We start from the raw sequence: 24294 nt of genomic DNA on the forward strand, positions 1-24294 counted from the left end.
TTATTAGACATTAAATATATTGACAGGAAGTTATTAATAGAAGATAAGGAGATAGGACAATGTTAAAAATAGGGGGTTGTCCACTTCTGTCCTCCTGATGTAGCACAGTTGAATGCCATTCTCTGAAGATGGGAGCTTGTCTACACCATACTTGCCAACTCTCCCGGAATGTCCGGGAGACTCCCGAAATTCGGGTCGGTATCACGGACTCCCAATAGAGCAGGCAAGTCTCCCGCATTCCGAACCTGCCTAGCCTTAATGACGCGATTTGCGGTGAATCGCCTCATTTTGGCCCCGCCCCTGCGACAAAATGGCATTTTTGACGCGGGGGCCCCTCCCCGGCCCCTAGTCACGCCCCTCTCCAGAAATACACTTGCCGAAAGTTGGCAAGTATGGTCTACACAGCTTATCTGAAGGCAGCAGCTGTAGTTTGTACTGGATGGATTGAGTACTAATGCACCAAGAACTGCACAGCCTACCTTCCACTAAAGGTTCCCAGCTTTATTTGCTGTATGACTCAGACAGGCTATAAGAAGGAGGTTCCAAAAGGAGATAACAACTAGCTTTATAAAAGCTTGGAAAATGCATGCAAAATTATTATTATTTTACATTCACATTAATTGTTAAACAAACACTGGATATGAATTTAACAATGGACTTCAGCAAATATTGCTATGTGTTTATATCATACTTGCCTACTTTTGAAGGCAGCTGTCCGGGAGGGGGTCCGCCGAGAGGGCGTGGCCACGCGTGGTGCACCGTTAGGCTCCTCCCCTATCAAACTTAGACAATTTTAGCCAATCGCAGCAGGGGGCGGGGTCACGATGCCACGTTTAGCCTCGCCCCCACCATCTTCAACAACAGTGACAGCTGGATCCAGGATTTGTGCTTGCTCTCTCGGGAGTCTTGGGAGAACTCCCAAAAATTTCGGGAGTCTCTCGGAAGGCAACTATGGTTTATATTAAAGCAGTATGCAGCAAAATTAAGCATCTTAGGACTTAAAGCTGCACTACCCCCTATGTAAAAGATTTTACTACAGTAACCCTGCCGCTAGCGGTAAACCCATTAGCTGCTTTAATGCAGTTGTTTTTCCCAGGACTAACTTGTGATTAGTTCTCCTGCTATACCCATCCCCTCCTCCCCAGACGGGACAGTAAGAGGAACAGATGGCTCTGGCTAGGGGCATGTTAGTACAATATATTCTGTAGGTGGTAGTGCACCTTTAAAAAAGTTAAGGAGAAGTATTTATAACACTGTTGGCTATGATTTCAGGCTAATAGTGGTATAATACTAAGGAATCGCTTTTTTTTCAAGGTCATAGATATACCATACTTGCCAACTGTCCCGAAATATCCGGGAGACTCCCAAAATCTGGGTAGGTCTCCCGGACTCCCGGGAGAGCAGGCCAGTATCCCGCATACTGCAACTTACTCATCAAAATGATGATATTTGTGTTGAATTGCATCATTTTGGCCATATCCTCCGAGACAAAATTACGTTTTGTTGCAACGTTGGGGCCAAAATGACGCTATTGACCAGGCACCGCCCCCTCCCGCCCTCCAACCACACCTCCTGCCCGGGATCTCCCAGAATTCACTTTTCAAAGGATGGTAAGTATGAGATATACCTAATAGAATTAATTAAAGTTGCATATGCAAATACAGGCATCGTTTTAGCTATTTAACAGAATTATTGCTGGAATGGATGTGACAAAGGTCTGTCATATAGAGATTTTGGTAAACACTCTAAGCTGATGAAAAACAAAAGAAAAAACAAAATATCTCTCAGCAAATGTGCACTGGAACAAACAGTACAGAAATGCAAAATGTCAAATAAAAAAAATCTTAAAGGTCACCCTTACAAATATTAGACGATTAACCCATTAATCACACTCAACAGTATAAAAGCTCACGTGTCACTGCAAAGGTTATAGAACCTCATAAAAAACCGCAATCTCTGTCTACACATAGATGCCTTTATTAATTTGTTTCTTAAACACAAATAAAGTGAAAATCACAATCTGTCTCTGTAAAAAAAAATGAAAAAAATCCAATTGCAATACTCATATATCATGCAGCTGGAGGTCACATGGTATGGGCTCATTAGTTGGAATCTATTCCTGGCCATGATTTTCAAATTAATTGGCACAATGTAAAATTGGAAGTTTGCAGAGTAAATGCTGAGGATGGCCCTTAAACCAGCTGTCACAGTGGTGGATACAGATCTAGCAATGGGTCAACAGGACAGGTGTCAATTTATAATTTATTTTTTACATACACCACCGATTCTACCACCAGACGACGTAGAACTGGATTTCGCATGGGTACACTAGGTATCTAGGTAACTCACATAGCGGGAAAGTCATTCAAACATAAAATCCATTTCCCCATAAATAAATATAACTGACAGCACAAGCCTACCCCTAAATAAAAATTCAGCACCAGTGCTTATAGCGTGGACTGGTTACCAATGATGAAGAGGGACACACAATTCCATCTCTATATGACCGAGATCTGAATGACTCTACTAACTTAAATTATTTTTTTATGTATGACGCATCTCTGTACCAGATAATGTGCACTGCAATATAGCACTATGTCTTTTACCCAAGCCCACTGTTCTGTTCTGCGTATGACACAGAAAGAAAAATGTAGTAAGTTTTTAATCTTTCTGTGACTGTGATAAATATTCAAATGTAAACTAAACTAATTTGCAGCTACTTAGTCTTATCTGTAGATCTTATTATTATAATTTCTTTATACAGCACAATCATATTACACTATGCTGTACAGAGTATATGTAATCATTTACATCAGTCCCTGCCCCACTGGAGCTTACAGTCTAAATTCTCTACCACAGACACATGCTAGGGTACTTTTTTCTCAGAAGCCAATTTATCTAGCAGTATGTTTTTCACAGTTGCATTAGTGTGTGGGATAGACTGTTGATTTTTTTTTTGTGTAAACATATAAAGTAACATAGTAACATAGTTGATGAGGTTGAAAAAAGAGACCAGTCCATCAAGTTCAACCTATTTTGGATCTCCTGCGATCCCTCACTTATATTTGAAATTGATCCAGAGTAAGCAACCGCCAATCTGTTTCAATTGTGAAAAGACTCAATATTGCAGTCCTATTTTTACCCTATATCCACTAATATCCTACATTTTAATTAACGGTCGTATCCCTGGATACACCTTTCCACTAAAAATTTGACTAACCCTTTCTTAAACATATCTATTGAATTTGCCATCACAACCTTCGCTGGCAATGAATTCCATATCTTGACTGCCCTTTACAAGAAAGAAAGTCTCTAATAGACTTTCTTTGTTGTTTTGCAGCAACCGGCGGCTGTTGTGCAGAGACCGCCGCCTCTTTTAATGTGCCTGCAGTGTCTGTGACTTCCAGACAGTGATGGTCAGGGAAGTCTTCGGCAGCAGCGCCGCTCAAAGTATTGATGTGCCGTCCACAATATAAATAGAACATACTCGCCAACTTTTCTTCGTTGGCTTCCGTGAAATTATGGGGGAGGTGGGCGTGCGGGAGTGGGGCTTGACAATTTGCATCATTTTGGCAGACGCCCCTAAATGAATGCCACAATTTTGGCCAACTGCAGCAGGGGGCGGGGCTAAGATGACGCAATATGTTGTGTCATTAAGTCCTACCCCCACCACTTATCTATTGCGGGGCCGAAAACCGGGAGGTTGCCCTGCTCTCCTGGAAATGCAGGAGTCTCCCGGAGAGTAGGCAACTATGCGTTAAAGAAAAGCAGCTAATGAATCTCTAGAGAGAAGTGTCTTTTACATTTCTGTCTCCATTTCTGAAGTCATGTTGTCTTACCTGTCAGTCTTTGATTAAGTCTTGGTCTCCATGAAAATGGCCACCTCCATAGGCATCAATACACGGACATAGGACACAATTTCTGAACTGTGTCATCATGCCACAGATGGCGAAGCCAACCACGTCTTGTACCGGCTCAGCATCAGGGAGAATGCCAGACTCTTCAGGGAGTGAGGGAGATCACCCCTATTTCAGGGAGTATCCCTGATATTCAGGGAGAGTTGGCAAGTATGAAATAGAACTCAAGTGCTTACACTGTCTGTCAGTAATGTCAGTGATAAAAAGTGTGTATAAAGTTATTTGCAGGCCCAAACCCGCCCCCTCCCCTTCCAGCATGCTCCACTCCACCCCCACTCCTCTCTGTGAAGAAGGTGAGGAGCGTTTGGGTTTCCATTGCTGAACGAGTGAGACTTGAGAGACAGACAGTTTGAGCCCCCACCCCCTGCATCTAGTGCGGATCATCCTTGAGGGAAAAAATTAGTAGGTAAATGCTATCTAATCATTAAAATGTGTACAAAAAAATGAGGGTGCTCCATCCAGGTAGTGGGGAGGTAAAAAACTATTGGAGGGAAGTGAACTGATTATTACTTGGTACTGTATGATGTATATTTTTTATATTTATGTATTATGTATTTATGTAATTCAATTAAAATTAGGCAATATTTCCTTTCAGTTGACTCAAAAATAGATAAATTTGATCTTATATTATACTGTATGGGTTTTTAATGGATTAGGGCAGTGGTTCCCAAACTTTTGCAGTTGGCGACACCCTTAGAGTCTCCATAATTTTTCAAGGCACCCCTCCAAAATAATTACAGAGCAGTCCCGTTTTATAAGCGCCGCCAGATTGGTAAGTATTTTTTTTTTTAGTTTTTTTTTATCTCTACCTGGCCGCGTCACCCCTGGGAGCCGCGGCGCGCACTTTGGGAACCGCGAGATTAGGGCATATACAGTGGCTGAAGTGGAAATTTAGAAGTGGCGGTAGGGAACATATAAGTGAATGGAATTTTATAGTTTTATTATATATTTTATATATATTTTTTTTTTTTTTAAGCACTTGTCCCCTCTCTGCCCAAATGATTCTCCCCTCCCCCTACAAATCAACCATCCTTCATTGCTACTTTTATCTGAAAACATGAAATGATGGTAGCTTTTGAGGACTGGATTTAAGTGTTTTATCTGTGATCCTTTTGTTTCTGCGGTATCTCTTCTACACCTTGAAACCTCTGACGTTCACATCTACATGGCAACTGGTAAGATTTCTTTAAAGATCTATGCAATATGTGCATCCATTGAATAATCAACAGAAATTATACAATGTAGGCATCTTTTGGATTTTCGGCTGCAATTTAACTACAAATCCAAGCATGCCCTTCCCTGCTGAATTAACAACTGAGGTGCCATAGGTTGGTCAAGCAGAGTTTTCACTTCAGCTGTTCCACCTTTCTTTCTCTTATGTTTGCTCTCTAGCACTCCCCTTTTCTCTAACTGTCTTTTTTAACCTTATTAATCAGTGTAAAATGTTATTAACCTTCATAACTGTTACTACAGTAACTTGCCAATGGGCAGAAGTGGAGCTTGGACAGTGTTGAAAGCATCAGGCATCAGTGCATCTGGACTGCAGCTTTGCCAACCAGGAGAAGGTAAGGGTTGTTTTTATTTTACACTCCACCTAGAACCAAAGTGATCACTGATTGGCTGTGGGCTGGGGCCCTCACCAATCATAATATTGTCTGTGTGTCTGTGTGCTGTAAGGGGTGCGGGGGATTGTTGCTGAAGAAGGAACGTGACTAGCAGGTGATCCAAATGAAACCAGGTAAGGCCTTTACACTTCATTCATTTTCAATAGGGAATTGACTGTGTGAGAGCCACACAGGAGGATATGGGGAGGGGATGGGCAGCTGAGACTTTGGCTAGGGCACCTAAAGACCTTGCCCCAGCCCTGGTAAAGGGTATGTATACAAAATGGCTATATTCTCAGCTACTCGCAGCACAGGTAGCTATTTTGTCTGATGACCCAATATTCATGATTGTTGCTTATCCATTCACTAGGAACTAGTAACATCAGTGAAGTACTGTACTGTGCAAGCACAAAGGGTCTGCATCCAGTGTGTGTAGCTGACATGTCCACTGTAAATACTGAATATATTTTAATCCCTTCATTGTAGGAGGCAGACATACTGTATCACCTATACAGTCATGGCCAAAAGTTTTGAGAATGATGGCAATTTGCATATACTCCAGAATGTCATGAAGATGGATCAGATGAATTGCAATTCATTTCTAAGTCCTTCTTTGCCATGACAATGAACTTTATCCCAAAAACAACATTTCCACTGCATTTCAGCCCTGCCACAAAAGTACCAGCTGACATCAGGTCAGTGATTCTCTCATTAACACAGATGAGGGTGTTGACAAGGACAAGACTGGAGATCACTCTGTCATGCTGATTGAGTTATAACAACAGACCGGAAGTTTTAAAAGAAGGGTGGTGCTTGAAATAATGTTCTTCCTCGGCAAGGAAACTCCTGCAGTCATCATTGCTTTGCACAAAAAGGACTTCACAGGCAAGGATATTGCTGCTAGTAAGATTGCACCTAAATACACCATTTATCGGATCATCAAAAACTTCAAGGAGAGGGGTTTAATAGTTGTGAAGAAGACTCCAGGGCGCCCAAGGACATCCAGCAAGCGCCAGAACCGTCTCCTAAAGTTGATTCAGGTGCAGGATCGGGCACCACCACTCAGAGTTTGCTCAGGAATGGCAGCAGGTAGGTGTGAGTGCACCTGCACGCACAGTGAGGCAAAGATTTTTGAAGGACGCCCTGGTGTCAGGAACGCCAACAAAGAAGCCACTTCTCTCTAGGAAAAACATCAGAGACAGACTGATATTCTGCAAAAAGTACAGGGATTGGACTGCTGAGGACTGAGGTAAAGTCATTTTCTATGATGAATCCCCTTTCAGATTGTTTGGTGCATCTGGAAAAACGCTTGTCCGGAGAAGGAAAGGTGAGCGCTACCATCAGTCCTGTGTCATGCCAACAGTAAAGCATCCTGAGATCATTTATGTGTGTGGTTGCTTCTCAACTAAGGAAGTGGGCTCACTCACAATTTTGCCTAAGAACACAGCCATGAATAAACAATGGTACCAAAACATCCTCCAAGAGCAACCTTTTTCAACCGTCCAAGAACAGTTTAGTGACGAACAATGCCTTTTCCAGCATGATGGAGCACCTTGCCATAAGGCAAAAGTGATAACTAAGTGATCATAACATTGAAATTTTGGGTCCATGGCCAGGAAATTTCCCAGACCTCAATTCCATTGAGAACTTGTGGTCAATCCTCAAGAGGCGGATGGACAAACAAGCAAGCAAGCAATGTACAGGCTATAATAACTTTTGCGAGAGTAGTTAAAATGAAAATATATTGGTAGGGAGATTTATTCAAAATATTTTTGAGAGAGGAACCAAAAAGACATATTTTAGGAATTAGATGAAGGCTATCATTCACGGTATTACTGATACAGGTCCATACATCTGTCCAGAAGGTACGTACCTTTTGGCAATCCCATAACAGGTGCCAAAAATTACAACCTGTTGAACCACATTTTGGACAATTAGAAATCTACCAATTCTGACTAAAGAAACTGATGAACAATAGACTCTATGTAATATGTATGGGTGAATTTGTTAGAAACAAAATACAGGATGTGGCATCTTTAATACTTTTAAGGATATGATCACATTCCTCATCAGATAATAGACCTATGTCAATGTCCCATTTAGATTTAAGGTATATATAAGACTAATGTAATTATTAAATGTAACAGCACTCACATTTAATAAATGCCCAACCCAGGGTACTGGGTTACTGTAATCATGGTGGTGGGAGGCCTGATAACTGTAAGAAAGACAAAAGCCATTGAAATATATTGCCCATATAAAATAATGGGAAAAGCTCAGCTTGTGATTGGCTGAGCAGGTACTGATGCCCAGCACAGTCTGACAGGATATGCTGGCCCTTATAGTTCCACAATTCCCAGCAAGTCACGGCAGGCACTGTATGACTTGCTGCAACAGCTTGCTGGAACTTGTAGCTCCACCATAATATTTATTTTTCTTTTAAAGCAAAAATATTTATTTAACAGAGCATTTTACCATGTATTTCCATTTCTATGAGCATTTTGCAACCTTTGAAATACACTGTCCATTAAAATGAATGGTAAATCTCACTGATCTCACTGTTTTTAAGTTTTCGATTTTGTGAAACTACAGTGATTTTGCAAATTGCCTTTATACTAGATTGCCCTTGCTCTACACTTCACAATGCAAACATCGATGATATCTGTGGATGTGAGATATGTAGTCATTTTTTCTGGAGGTTTAAAAAAGTGGTGATTTACATGGCAATTTGCCTTTAGTATATCGGCGGTATTGCAAATTGTAATGCAAATCATTTAAAGTAGGAGATTTTATAAAAATAGACCTTTGCTACATCTCCATTGTACTATATAGTATATTTAGAATTTATGTCCACTTTAGCTGCAGTTCACCAATTTATATTGTACTACATTCATAAGGAGGTAAAGTTATTTTTCCCTTTCATCTGAAACAATTTGTTTCGACTCTCAGGGGATTTCTATCAGTCAGTGTTAGCACGGAGTCCAACGAACCCCCTGGGCTTCACCAAGAACCGCCGCAAGGCTGGATAGATTTTGCTGCCGTAGGTCCGCAGGTCCCGGCCCTTAGGTTAGCCCAATGGCGTGATAGGTGACAGATGACTGGTAGGAGAACAAGGCTGACCCAGGTGAGCAGACTGAAGTGGTAGTGTAGTACAGTGAGACAAGGCAGGACTAATTAGCTGAAGCGATACAGCACACACAGAAGAATCCTAATCCGTAATCAGTGGAACACCGGGAAAAGCTGAAGGAACTCCACACACAGGGTTGTTGCCGGGATGGATACCCTGGAGCATAGACCGCAGAGTAGTCATTATAGATAGCTGGGTCGGATACACTGGAGCACAGACAGCAGAGTGGTTGTATGGCTAGCCGGGTCGGATATACAAGAGCACAGGTAGCAGAGTCCAGACGCAGAGGTCTAACAAGCCAAAAGGTCATACACAGGGAAACACCAGAATACAACACAAGTGTACACAGAAATAGCCCTGTGTACAAATATTGCGTCATCTTAGCTCCGCCCCCTGCTGTAATTGGCCAAAATTGTGACAATCGTTTAGGGGGTGGGGGCAAAATGATGCAATTTGACAAGCCCCACCCCCACACACCCACCTCCCCCGGGATCTCCCTGAAGCTGAGGAAGTATGAACTAGAGTTTATGATGTCTCTGTAAAGATCAAAGCATACAAGCTACTCTATAATGCAATTATATAAACCAATCTGGACAGCTGGTTAAACCCTAGAATATTATTGTGATTTATTGCAGAATAACTCTTCCTTTCATTTTACATAAGTGTATTATGTATCTGTGCTACATACTATAAAGTTTGATGCTTGAAAAGTAATCTCACTCTGCAGCTGCTGGTGGGATTCAAACTCCCTCTGCAAAGAGAATCAATCACTTCTTATTACAACTTAATTTATAGATCTCATTCATATGCATATACACAAATCCAGGGCATGACATGTGCAAGCGCAGATTTGTGAGCGCAAATACATTTCTGGCAGGTCTTTGCCTTTGCATACTAGTAACAAGAGAAGTAATGAAATGAGAAGGCAAAGTTTACTTGATAGAGGTTATACGTCCTCCATGTCATAGATTGCATTATTTCTAATATTCTCTTTCTCCTGCAGAGGATATGAGATATATCTTCTGTTTCTGGATAGAGGGATTGACTAGGCTAATGTCTGGTAAAATACAGTGTAACGGTATTTCTAGCTATATACCTGTATATATTTTGCTCATTGTCTGCTAAATATAGTTAAAATATATTTAAAACATATCTTATTTTTTATTAAAAATTCTAATTGTAAACTGCAACAGAATTTACTGGCACTATATATATGTTGATGATGATTAATATCGCTGTCATATAATGTTACTCTCTAAAGTCTAGTGACAGCTGCAAAAAAACTGCAGTTCCAAGTCTTAATAATGACAATTTCAATCAATAACTGTTTCTGTACCCTGGTAGACCTAATATGTCTTTATACTGGGTGATGCTGAAGGTTTATAACATACACAGGCAAAAGACATGTGGGACAAAGAAAAGAAATACAGACAAGAAATACAGTAAGTGACAGGAAAGGGCTAAAAACAACAAATGAGACACATAATGGAGGCAGAAAAAATAAGGTAACGAGATAACAATTCAATGTATCTATCAGTACACCGCCACACCACATTAGGTAAGGCTGGGTACACACTACAGTGGTTTCAGCTGATTATCGGGCCAATCACATGATAAACAACCGTTCAACCAGAAATCTCTTTAGTGTGTACGCTGCATCGATGAACGATTATCATTCCCAAGCACATCGCATCATTTAATTTGATTTTCAAACCGGACTAAAAATGTTGTTCAACAATAGAACAATGTTGTTCCAATCCTGCGGTGTGTATCCAGTCATGACAGGCTGTGTCTATAGATCTCTATGGAGTGTGCTGAGTCACAATCTTTTCAGCCAATGGTTACGACAGATAAAGAGCACAGCCGGATCTAAGGGTAAATCGTGTAAAATGTGTTTAATGTGTACACATGAATCGGCCTGCTGATAGGGACCTCTTTTTTTCTGTCGCTGGTAAAATTGTTAAAGATGTCACATCGGGAGATGTTTTCTATAGTGTGTACCCAGCCTTAGCCAGGCAGTGTGGGAGAGACACCCAAAGACAAGATGCAGTTTTTTATATTAATATAATGTTTTGTTTGTGTGTATAGACTTACAAAGGGGTGGGCAATTTGGGTTGCCCACCCCCAAAAACTTTTGGGAGCATTTTTTCAACAATTTTATTAAAGTGGTGTTTTATTTATAACAATTTGAAGACATCATCCTCATCATTTATTTATAGGTGCCACAAATTGTATAGCGCTGGATAATCATCTGACATACATCTTCCATCATCATCATCTATTTATTTATATAGCGCCACTAATTCTGCAGCGCTGTACAAAGAACTCATTCACCTGCCCCATTGGAGCTTACAATCTAAATTCCCTAACATACACACAGACAGACACACACACACAGACCGAGAGAGACTAAGGGCAATTTAATAACAGCCAATTAACCTACCAGTATGTTTTTGGAGTGTGGGAGGAAACCGGAGCACCCGGAGGAAACCCACACAAACACGGGGAGGACATACAAACTCCACACAGATAAGGCCATGGTCGGGAATCGAACTCATGACCCCAGTGCTGTAAGGGAGAAGTGCTAACTTCTGCCTCACAGCACTGGGGTCATGTTAAGCATAATAACACATATATGGTCATGGAGCTAGCAATTACAGCTAACACAGATACTGGTACAAATTCCATGCATGTGAGTGAACCACCAGCAGAATACTCAACTTGACAGACATGACATCAGAGATACAGGAGGTGGACAGACATTGAGACACAGGGGGAAAATACGGGTTTGAAAAAGTGGAGATGTTGCCTATAGCAACCAATCAGATTTAGCTGTCATTTTGTAGAATGTACTAAATAAATGATAACTAGAATCTGATTAGTTGATAAAGGCAACATCTCCACTTTTTCAAACCTGCACAGTTTAGTAAATATAGCCCATAGGGTAGAGAGTTTACAACACTTTGATCTGGAGTTTATGGAACTGAATTGGAGGTAAAAATTCTGCCCTACTCTCCTTTTATTAAAAAAACAAAAAACACCCAGTCACAATCACTTACTACAGGCAAAAACACAGTGCAAATGCTGTTTTGTAACACAGGTAATTTGACCAACTGCACCCAATTTAACAGGGAAAATATGAATTTGCTGAAAAATAAGGAAGCGTTTGCAAGTGAGGCAGCAGCTTGTATTGACTGAAAGAAGAAATTGGGCATTTATTCCTGAATTAGGCGCACTTGTGAGCCTAGTTTTGCACTGAAGTGCAGAATCGAGGTTTCATTCTACAAGGTGGGATTGTTTAAATTCGATAAATAGGTGGAGAAGGGGAATTTACTGGCTTTTTGTACCTGAAAAAGCTTAAAGTATCAAAGGGTATAGTCCAAAAGTGGTAGTAAATTTGTCTTCCATGTGACCATTAAGCGTTTCCACCTTGCACTAGGAGCAGGGTGATTTTACAGTGCTGTTCCATAAGACCTTGAGTAGTTTGCACATTAAACTGCTCCTGGCTGACACATAGGTGTGCTAGGGCACAGAAAGAATCATCGCGGGTGTGCAGTCACAAAATGGTTAACACATCACACATACAAACTTTAGTCACCTTTCAATCACACCTCTAGCTTTTATTAGATGCATAAATGACAGAAACATATTTTGCAATAGTCCAAACATATAAATAATTGCTGTCGATCACCACATTAATTATATTCCATAACTTTACAATTGTTGCAACTTGACATTAGTTGAATGTGCTAATAAAAGGACAAATATTTTTGTATTGCTTTGTTAAAGGCACAGCTATGATATGTGACCACCACAAGGGCTATGTAAAATACAACAATCCCAAAATCCAGCTTATAGTAAAGTAAGACTTTAAACCAAGTCCTAAAAGGAACTTTGGTGGATCAGTAGCATGTTATTTATATTACGAAAGTCTTCATGATGTGCTATATTGCATTTTGTATTATTTTATGCATTTTTTAGTGTAATACTTTGAGAAGTAGTAAGATAAAGTTAGCGGTCAGGTTCGTAATTGCTATTCTCGTAGGCCCATCACCTACACACAGTTGGGGCCACCATTTTATGTGATGAACCAATATTCATCCTTTTGTCTAAGCTCACCACGATTTGTAAGCGTGGCAATGGAAGGGCATTTCTAGGGGCAGATGATAATTGGCAGGCCAGTGTTTCAGCAGTGCTAAACATGCCCTAAGGTCTGTGACAGGCTCCCACTCTAACATGACCATGTATCCTTCTTGGAGGCATCCTTATAACTACTGTACAGTTCAAATGTTAAGAGGTATGGTACAATGATAAGTTTTATGAGAATTGATAGCAAACCTATGATAAGTGGGGATGTGGATCTCAAATTATTAAGAAGGGAACCATATTGGATCTTTAAAAAATATATCTCCATAAGGCTTTAGTAAACACTGGGATCTTGCAGCTTTTTAAAGAGAAATTTGCATGTTTATTAAATAATGTATGTATTTTCTATACTATAATTTGTTATATATATACATATTTATGTTTGTTTATGAGATATATTAGGTATTAATACTTCTAAGAGTCATATAATACAAATCTATGCTAGAAATGTGGATATCCACTGTTCAAGGATATTCTAATCTTTACATACACATGATTCATATACAAATATAATCTTATATTCATATAAAATTAATCTTGTTACAGTTCAATTTGCTCTGCCCAGAAACTTAAGACTTCCGAATTCCATTGCTGTCTTCTCAAACCGACGTTTAGGTTCAGAAGCTTCAAGAGAAGATCATTTTCCAAAGTTCCACCTCATGTGTTTGTGTACAGCTCTGTTGTATATGTGGTAGAAAAAATGATTGACTCCAGGAAGCTTTTAAAGCAATTCCAGCACCTTGTCCATAGGGAGGGCTATGGGCCTGAAAAAAGATCATGGGTTCCTGCTCGAGATCTTCATGTGGACAGATTAAAAGCTAGGTTGCAAGACAGGATTCTATGTGCAATCCATGGAAACCAACATCACTATCATCCCAAAGAAGGATAAGGAACCTTCATGTGCCCCAGTTACTACCCAATTTTGGTCCTCAATAGTAAAGTAAAATTGTTTGCCAAGCTTATTGAAAACAGTCTCAAACTTCTCTTCCCTACACTGATTCACAATGGCCAGGTGGGATTTGTGTCAGGGAAGGCAGCACAAGACAACACCACCAAAATCAGATAATATCTTTTCCTATCTAGCCGTATTTGTTGTTTTTTTCTCCTTTCATTTTTATGGTTTTCTCTTTTTATTTCTGTCCTTTGATAATTCTATCAATTAATCATCCTTCTTCCTACTGTTCAACCTCATTTGATTTCATTTGATTTTATCCACACCTTATTATATTTACATACCATATCCATCTGATCTGTTCATTTTGCCAACCTACTCCTTGCCCATACCCACTTAAACTTCTATACATTCCCACCCCTTTATTAATCTTATCCACACTACAAATCTCTACTACTGTCTCAGGTGTCATCTCACCCTGTCCTCCAACACTCCAGCTCCTATATCACTTTTGACCCACTGTTACTCCATCTTACCTGCCACTCTACTTCTTTCCCATTCACAGTACTACTATACTACTAACTCATACCACTTACACACTACCTACCACGACAACCTATTCTAACCATCTACCTCAGTTTTTTGAACTCTAACAACAAACTATCTCTCACAATATCTTCCCTCATACCCCCAGCTCGGCACACAAGAAACAAACCAGCTCCAACCAGCATGCCTAACCCTATGGACCACAGCCGAGACACAACATCATGGCAGCTCACTGCAGGAATCGCTCCACAGCTATATACATAATAAGAGTTTAATTGAAAGTGGGTGGAGTTTTACCTAAATTTGCACAATTGTAGATGGAGTTTGGGCTGACCGGACGGGGCTTATTTTGTCCCGATTTCGTGATTCTAAATGTTGGGAGCTATGTACTTCCAATAGTGCCTATTATGGCAGACCTGTCCCAATTTGTGGACCTGTGGAAATGTACTAAGATCTGGGAATGGTTTGGGCAAATCTAGACATGGTTTGGGCAAATCATGTATCGGCCTCAACTGTGCCCCAATTTCGTTTTTTAAATGTTGGGAGGGATGCTGTACAGTACATGTTGCAATATCTGCACTGTAAATATATAAGTAAATTTATGTATTTTTTTCTTCTACACTTACCTTTCTATGTGCTAGCATGAAGCTAACCATTACTGGGCAGATACGAATAGTCATGAGTATTAATTAGTGTGAGTACAAGCCCATGTACTGCATGCCTCCCTACATTTGGATATCTGACATTAGGACAGGGATGTGGTCTTGTCATGATGTGGGCGTGTCTATGTCAAAATGTGGGTTCACTAGAAGAAAGCAGGTTAAGTGTGATTTAACTGCATGTCACGACTTTTGTAGTATGTTACTGTGACAAAGGCATACATGCCGCTTGTCCCGCACATGCTCAGAATGATGCAGGCTTAAATGTTTTGATCAAAATATGAACCAATACGTCATGTTTTCATTTTGCTAGACACACACACATGTGCAGTGTCAAGAACAAGCGCTGAAAACAACAGTCTTTTTGATAACACACACACAGACAGACACACACACATACACAGTGGTCAAAGTGTAAATTTAGAGGTGGCGGTATATGGAAAACGTAAGTGAATAGAATTGGATAGTTCCACATATTTTTGCACAGCATTTTAGCTATGCTAGTCTAAGCTTTAGAGTGTTTAGTTACACTTAGAGCTGGAACATTACTGACACTTCAGTGCATCGTTAGTTCATGCCAAATGTTCCATCAATTATTGTAGTGTTTGTGTTCTGGAGATTTGTCACTTCCTGGTTCTTGTGTTTGCTTGTCAAAATGTTACTATGTTCACACTCATTTCCCTTCCATTACAAATACATTTTCTGTGTGTAAGGAAATATTCCACATTATTAGCACTTTGTCTTCCAATTTTTTGTTTAAATTTAAACAGCACTTGTGAAATACATGATCGTAACTTAGTCTTCATACACCACAGATCTTGCTTTAAAGCAAACCTTACACTATGGCTTGGATGCACGGACGCGCTGCTGTCAAAATGAACCCAAGTTATATTTTAGGGAATGAGAACATAAAAATGTTGCAATTTCATTGAAGTAAAAACTATTTTCGAATTTAAACAGTAGCAGTTCCAAAGGTGGAAACCACTTTATCACATTACCCACCAGCTGGGACACGTAACTGCAGAAGCAGAATGACATGTATTGGTATATATATATATATATATCTATATAAACGCTTCCCAGCTGATGCTGGCAGCAGGTAAATGAGAGTAAGATGAATGTGTGAGGATGAACGTTATATTATAACTTTTATATCGGTTAGTGAGAAATTTCTTGCATTGAAAAAATTTGAACATTCCTCTACCCAGTTACATAATGTTCTGGGCATTCACACATAAAGAATATTAATTATTTTCTTTCCTTTGAACAACATGTCCCTCTGCATGTTGGAAATGCCTTATTCTTATAGGGGTCTATTTATTATTCAGCAGCGGTAACAATTATTATATATCGCTGCAAATCCCCTGGAGGGGAGGTCAAGTGGCAATTGCAGGGGATCCGTGGTGGATTGGCGGCTCTGGGAGAAGAGTCTGCTGTCCCAGGGGTCCAGGAGAATAAAGCAAAATTAGTGAGACTCCCAGACATTCTGCGAGAGTAGGCAAGTATTATTTAAAAAAGGCATTATGATCATTTAGGTTCTGTCCCAATTTATATGCAGTATGGCTTTATGGAAAAAAACTATACCTGATTCTGTTGATAAAACTATGTGTAATGAAATAAGAAACTGGTATTAATTTATTATAATAATAAGAGAAAGAAAAGGGACTTAAAAGGTGTTATATTGCAATGCAATACCTCCACACACAATAGAACTACATAAAAATATAACCCATAACTCCCAGACAATAGCAGGATATTGGAAAACCCTTTGTTTAATAAACAGACTATTTACATAAATAATAATGACTTGTAATACGATCTAAATCTACAGTTATTTCCAAGCAACTGAATTTATTATAGACAACATGCCATTCACTAAACTCTTTATCAAAGGTTATCAATTGTAGCATAACTAATATTTATTAAGGCTCTACTTTAAAATACTCTATATCCCTGGACATGTGTTGACATCTCATATTGTTTTATTGTTGCTGTAGGATATATAACTCCACTGGACTTAGATTGAATTGTTAACATCAGCAATACCTGCATAAATCCATTCATAAAAGCAAGATATAGAACTATATAATGCGTCCATCAATCATCCAGCACACAACCTAATGCTCCATAAATCAATTTAAGAATAGAAGCCGTTTACCTTTATCCTTCTGCAGCTCTACACCAAATATAGATCAAACGTCTTGAGTTCAAAATTCACACCATGTTAAAAAAACACTTTGAAAGACACGCTCTCTAATGTTAAATGAAGGAACTTAACACGTCAAAGATCTTTTGAACAAATAATATGTTTCTAAATAATGACATCTTCAATTTCAGACAAATCCTGCTGCTTACAGAAGTACATCAGGTACCATCTGGTAAACTTACATGTAATTAAATGAGTGTCAACAAATTTAGCAAGGTATAAATGTCTGAAATGGGGAAAATGATATAACATACTACATGTACATACCTTTGCAGACTTTGTGGGACTAAGGGGTCTATTTCTTAAAAGGAGAATAAATGCCCTATTGTTGGCGAAGATGGACCTTTCCGCCACACACATCAAGAAGTCAGCGTCGGCGGGATGATTTGCCTGGAACTTGTTTAGGATAGCTTCCCCATGAAAAGCTTCATGGGAAATCTATTTAACAAACATGATGGCAGTTCATGTACCGCTGCAATACTTATGTTATCTTCATGTCAGGATGGCAGTAACAGAAGAAAATCAATGACAAAATGAATATAGCATTTTCAGGGTCAATATTTTATCATATTTTTACATTTGACTTTTAATTCCACTGTACATGTGTGAACCGGATAGCCGGGACATGACTGCTCATATTCCCCAGCAAAATGGTAAGTTAACCCTTACTGCTCCGAGCCAGGGGCGGATCTAGAAAAGTATCCTACCCGGGTCGATTTAGGGGGGGGGGGGGGGGATTTAGGCCCCGCCCCCTTTTTGACTTCAAGACTGCCGGCGGCTGCACAATATTTGCAGGTCCACTCGGCACTGACAATGTGCTGCCCGGCTGCTCTGATTGTGTTTTAAACACAATCAGAGCAGCCGGGCAGCACACTGTCACTGCCGAGCGACCCTGCACATGTTGTGCAGCCGCCGGCAGCAAGCCCCTGCTAGGGATCCGCCACTGCTCCGAGCCAGTATTGCCGAGGTTCCACTGAGCTGCCTCAGTGAGATATTAATGATAAATTATATGTGATTTTCTATTGCCACAATAAGGATAAGGGGCCTGATTCATTAAGGATCTTAACTTGAGAAACTTCTTGTTTCAGTCTCCTGGACAAAACCATGTTACAATGCAAGGGGTGCAAATTAGTTTTTTGCTTTGCACGTAAGTTAAATACTGACTGTTTTTTCATGTAGCACACAAATATCAATTTTAAATTTCAGTGTACAAATAAGCTATCAAGTATTTGTGTGCTACATGAAAAAACAGTCAGTATTTAACTTATGTGCAAAACAGAATCTTAATTTGCACCCCTTGCATTGTAATATGGTTTTGTCCAGGAGACTGAAATAAGAAGTTTCTCAAGTTAAGATCCTTAATGAATCAGGATATTAATAAACAGACCACTAAATAACATAAACCATAGCTTGCTATAAATCACAGAGCAATAAAACTTACAACTATATGTGTAGGGTTATTATGTGTCCTGGATTTGTTTCTGACCAGGTTGCTATCGTCATTGATTTTGTATGTTCTCCCTCTGTTTGTGTGGGTTTCCTCCTATAATCCAAAGACATCCTAGAAGGTTAATTGGCTTATGACTAAACTGGCCTTGGTGTGTGTGTCTGTGTGCATGTGGTAGGAAAATTAGATTGTAAACTCCACTGGGACAGGGCCTGATGTGCCTAAATTAAACTTCTCGGATTGTACAGCGTTGCTGATTATTTTATATAAAGGTTAATAATAATAATTTTCTCAGGACAGTCTGCATTTACAGTACAAATATTTAACTCATAATGCTTACTTTTCTGTAATGTAAACTCCTCATGCATCCCCTGAATATAAGTAGAGATAGGTTCTTATAATTATTTTGCTACATTTTATACTCAAAAGAAAGAATTGGGTGAAAGTTATGGCCAGAGCTTGTGTCACATCATCATCATTTATTTATATATATAGCTCCACTAATTCTGCAGCGCTGTACAGAGAACTTGCTCACATCAGTCCCTGGCCCAATGGAGCTTACAGTCTAAATTCCCTAACATACACACACATACACACACAGACTAGGTCAATTTTGATAGAAGCCAATTAACCTACTAGTATGTTTGTGGAGTGTGGGAGGAAACCCATGCAAACACGGGGAGAACATACAAACTCCACACAGATAAGGCCATGGTTGGTATTCAAACTCATGAGTCCAGTGCTGTGAGGCAGAAGTGCTAACCACTAAGCCACCATGCTGTTTTTGGCTTTTATTTTAAGGTTATGGAAGCCCTACATGGGTGTGCAGAGATTATATTTTGATCTTAGGTACTGGGCACATATGTTATGGAACCAGAGAAGAGGTGTATAAATACTGCTCTTTATAACAGACACCAAAACAGACAGGATGGAAGGAAAGATGAACAGGTGGGAGAAGAGGTCCTATTTACAATTTTGCTTTGATAAATAGGATTTTCTATCACTGCTTATTGCACCAATAGAGATTATTTTAATCTCCACCACTTACCAATAAAAGTTCACAGTTGAAGCTGAGCGATAATCCGCTCCCCGATGGGAGTTGCCTTATGGAGTCTGGAGAATATGTAGGAAGATATCGATGATGATATGATATCTTCCTATTTCCAGCTGGTATCCTCCGCTATCAGGATCCTGAGATGGCGATAGATATATGACGATTGCAGTGGTACATGTACTGCTGTCATCCTTCTTAAATAGAATTCAAGCTTTCACCATGAGAAACCCAGCAAAAATCTTCATTGGAAGGTGTACTGCAGGCAACAGCTGGCAGTAACCCCTTGATGTATTGGGAGATGTAATGGGTGTTTGTGCCGGAGAAACAAGTTATCTCCCAATGATAAATAGACCCCTTTCTCCAGAAGATGCACTGCAACTCCAAATAAGGCTAAATGGAAATGTATGATACCTGTACTTAACAGTAAACAGTAAAATTAATGTTCACTACTTCACCCATTTATTTTTATATCACACAAACCAATTTAGAAAGTCAATGCTGACAAATTCCTTTGTTTTACTTATTGACTGCTTTTTCCCGAGATCCAATCCCCCAAAAATAAAGCTCACCTCACCCCAAAGCCGTAGAGAATGGTGAGAGCATATACGTGAGATTGAATATGCTGGGAATACAGTGACAAGATGTTTTCGAAAGTAATATTGGTATACCCTTAATTGCTATATTCCACAGAGATAGATAATATATATGAAAATGTATTCACGTGAAAAATTCAATACGTATTACAATAAGGCATTGCCAAAAGTCTTCATTACTGCAGAAACAATTATTATGGGGCAGTTAGATGGCACAGTTTAGAATTTGGGGCACTTTGTTTCGGAATAGTGTGGATCTTGCTATTGGAACTCCCATTATTCTTCTTAACATTGTGGAAATAAAAAACATATACTTCCCAGTATAGCCTCAGAGGAAACACAAATCAGCAAGTCAATCGGAGCTTTATGCAGCTGGTTATTTGAATGGAATTGATCATTTTGTCAAAATACAAAAAAACAAGTGTGTTAAGTAAATTATCTGTGGCGCATACACCTGACATATTTGCATGGTAGAGCTAGTTGTGATTTGTATTATTTTAAAATGTTTTATGGTGGGCTCATTATGGCCAACTGAAAAGGAAATATTTTACATACGACACTAGTGCTTATGTATATTCTTGCTTACAACATCTGCCAACATAATCCTGGTCCAAAAAAAAAAGAGCCTGCTTTTCTGTTTTATTCCATTTCCTTTATTTATTTTATACATAATATATAGTTATATCATTAGATTTTTAGGATTATTCTTTTTTCATGTCTGGTTATTTTCATGTATGTACATATATTTGTTGCGGAAGTGGGGGCGTATATGTGGTATGCCACACCGCCACTTCTCCTACTGCTTCAAGACAGACAGTGAGGTTCAAACCAAAAGTGTAGGACTGAGAAAGCCAAAAGTGTAGGAGTGAGGAAGCCAAAAGTGTAGGAGTGAGGAAGCCAACAGTGTAGGAGTGAGGAAGCCAACAGTGTAGGAGTGAGGAAGCCAACAGTGTAGGAGTGAGGAAGCCAAAAGTGTAGGAGTGAGGAAGCCAAAAGTGTACGACTGAGGAAGCCAAAAGTGTAGGAGTGAGGAAGCCAAAAGTGTAGGAGTGAGGAAGCCAAAAGTGTAGGCGTGAGGAAGCCAAAAGTGTACGAGTGAGGAAGCCAAAAGTGTAGGCATGAGGAAGCCAAAAGTGTAGGAGTGAGGAAGCCAACAGTGTAGGAGTGAGGAAGCCAACAGTGTAGGAGTGAGGAAGCCAAAAGTGTACGACTGAGGAAGCCAAAAGTGTAGGAGTGAGGAAGCCAAAAGTGTAGGAGTGAGGAAGCCAAAAGTGTAGGCGTGAGGAAGCCAAAAGTGTACGAGTGAGGAAGCCAAAAGTGTAGGCATGAGGAAGCCAAAAGTGTAGGAGTGAGGAAGCCAACAGTGTAGAAGTGAGGAAGCTAAAAGTGTACGACTGAGGAAGCCAAAAGTGTAGGAGTGAGGAAGCCAACAGTGTAGGAGTGAGGAAGCCAACAGTGTAGGAGTGAGGAAGCCAAAAGTGTAGGAGTGAGGAAGCCAACAGTGTAGGAGTGAGGAATCCAAAAGTGTAGGAGTGAGGAAGCCAAAAGTGTAGGAGTGAGGAAGCCAAAAGTGTAGGAGTGAGGAAGCCAAAAGTGTAGGAGTGAGGAAGCCAACAGTGTAGGAGTGAGGAAGCCAAAAGTGTAGGAGTGAGGAAGCCAAAAGTGTAGGAGTGAGGAAGCCAAAAGTGTAGGCGTGAGGAAGCCAAAAGTGTAGGAGTGAGGAAGCCAAAAGTGTAGGAGTGAGGAAGCCAACAGTGTAGGAGTGAGGAAGCCAAAAGTGTAGGAGTGAGGAAGCCAAAAGTGTAGGAGTGAGGAAGGCAACCGTGTAGGAGTGAGGAAGCCAACAGTGTAGGAGTGAGGAAGCCAACAGTGTAGGAGTGAGGAAGCCAAAAGTGTAGGCATGAGGAAGCCAAAAGTGTAGGAGTGAGGAAGCCAAAAGTGTAGGAGTGAGGAAGCCAAAAGTGTAGGAGTGAGGAAGCCAAAAGTGTAGGAGTGAGGAAGCCAAAAGTGTAGGAGTGAGGAAGCCAAAAGTGTAGGAGTGAGGAAGCCAAAAGTGTAGGACTGAGAAAGCCAAAACGTGTAGGACTAAGGAAGCCACCAAGTTAAGACTGCAGCTCAATCTCAAGCCCCCCCAATTCCATTTCTGCAGCTCATCAACCTCTGACCATCTCCCTTTCAGCCCACAAGAAGAGCACAAACTTATCTGACAAAGAATTGATAGTCTTTATTGCCTGCACTTTCCAGGGGTCTATAATAAGCATACCTATGATCTGTGCACTGCTCTCTATCATTCTACAAGTAGTACTGTAGTTTACAGAAATTGAAGTGAACAGCAAGTAACTGAAGAACCAGTAGACGATGCAGTAGATACAATTTCAAAGGGGACTTTTTTGATATCTATCATAGCACAGATGCTAAATATTTTTTCCCTTTCTCTTGTAAGGTCATTAGAGTGTTTCCTGTTAGCATTTGAGCAAGGAACGTCTATAAAATACTACAATATGGAAACATGTAACAGGAGGGAATATTTCATTAACAAACATGGATACTTTCAGAATTTAATATTATCAGGAAATTGTACGTTTATACATCTGTCATTCTATTGCCAGGGCCAAAACAATATACATCATAGAACAGACAAACAGCAAGTGGCATGTGAAGGTTATTGCATGTACACTTGGAGGTTATGTACGCATAACTTATTACAGGAAAACCCATTGTAGTGTACTGTGTAAAACAGAGAATAACCAAACTTTGCAATAGATTCAACTTTTAAGATTGTTTAAAACTTCAGCAACTATGCAATGACATATTTCATTATAACAATGATTTGATTACATTTGTTTTGCTACAGTGCTAATCCTCATAAAGATATGGTAAACACGGCCAGCCAGTTTAATGGTTATTACTATCGATTAAAAGACAATAACATACATTGAAATTAAATAAAACAAAATAGCTTAACTAATTCAATATGTGCCAAGTAAATAAAATGCAAATTCCATTACATACAATGTTGCATAACACCTACAAATATATATGCATTATAGATCATTTTAATAATCATATTTTATAGCCAACAGCTGCTGGAAAATCACCAGATTTCAGATGTACATGATTTTATACCTAAAGATCCTATCACTAGCATTGTAAAGGATTACTGCACATTGTTGCCATCCGTCAGTAAATTTACTGTCAGTAAAAATCAGTTAATTTTTTCCCCCCTTCAATAAGAAAAAATAGGGGTCGGTGAAAATTATGACGCACTTTTGACGCTACTAAATAACAAATTGATTTCACCACATCAACATAGTTGGGTCGCAACAGGAAAATGAAGGTATTTTGCATTTTATTTGACTTGATATATAAACAGGTAAAGGAGGTTAAAAAGTATCTGCTGACTGTTAAAAAAACAAAAACAAGACAATACTGTTCTAACCTCTCCAACATGTCAAAATATTTTCCAAGTACATTTCCACTTAACAACAAAAGTATGCATTGAGTCTGTATGACACTTCAGTAAGTGCTGTATTATAGTAAGTATAAGGAGCATGAAGTGGTAGTATTATACATATACATATGGTGATAAGAAATTTAATTATACTTGTTTGCTACACACATCTCAGTGAGAGACTTTGCATTTATATGACACCTGTTGTCTATTTTTGGGACAAGTAAAGTACCCAAATGCTAATGCAAATATATTAATTGACACAAGCATCACATATAAAACTAAAGCAGTCTGCAAAAAAGGTGAAGACAGAACTCTGTGTCTGAATTATAGTCAAACTAGACAAGAACAAATCTACACACCTATCAATAAATGACAAATACTGTATCAAAGGTGAAAAGCACCATTGGGATCTGCAAGGTCTAACAGTAAAGCTTTCATGTTGGGAGTTTCTACACTACTAAAAAATTGTAAAAAATAAAATGAAACAAAACAGCCATATGCAGCATATATACACACAATTTATAGAAGGACTAGATGAGGCAGCTTTCAAACCATTCTGTGTTTTTACATATTTTCTATCTTAACTCACATTACTATATAAAGACCTTTCACTACTCTATACTGCAATTCATCTAGTGTACAAACGAAA

At 39.4% G+C, this 24294-nt stretch overlaps 1 protein-coding gene across 4 annotated transcripts in view; it reads right to left on the reverse strand.

The window, feature by feature from the left end:
• Positions 1–24294, reverse strand: part of MCTP1 (multiple C2 and transmembrane domain containing 1) — a 663759-nt gene that overhangs the window by 558051 nt on the left and 81414 nt on the right. The window lies entirely within an intron of this gene.

This window comes from Mixophyes fleayi, chromosome 1, assembly GCF_038048845.1.
Source record: "Mixophyes fleayi isolate aMixFle1 chromosome 1, aMixFle1.hap1, whole genome shotgun sequence".
In the NCBI taxonomy this organism is placed as follows: Eukaryota; Metazoa; Chordata; class Amphibia; order Anura; family Limnodynastidae; genus Mixophyes; species Mixophyes fleayi.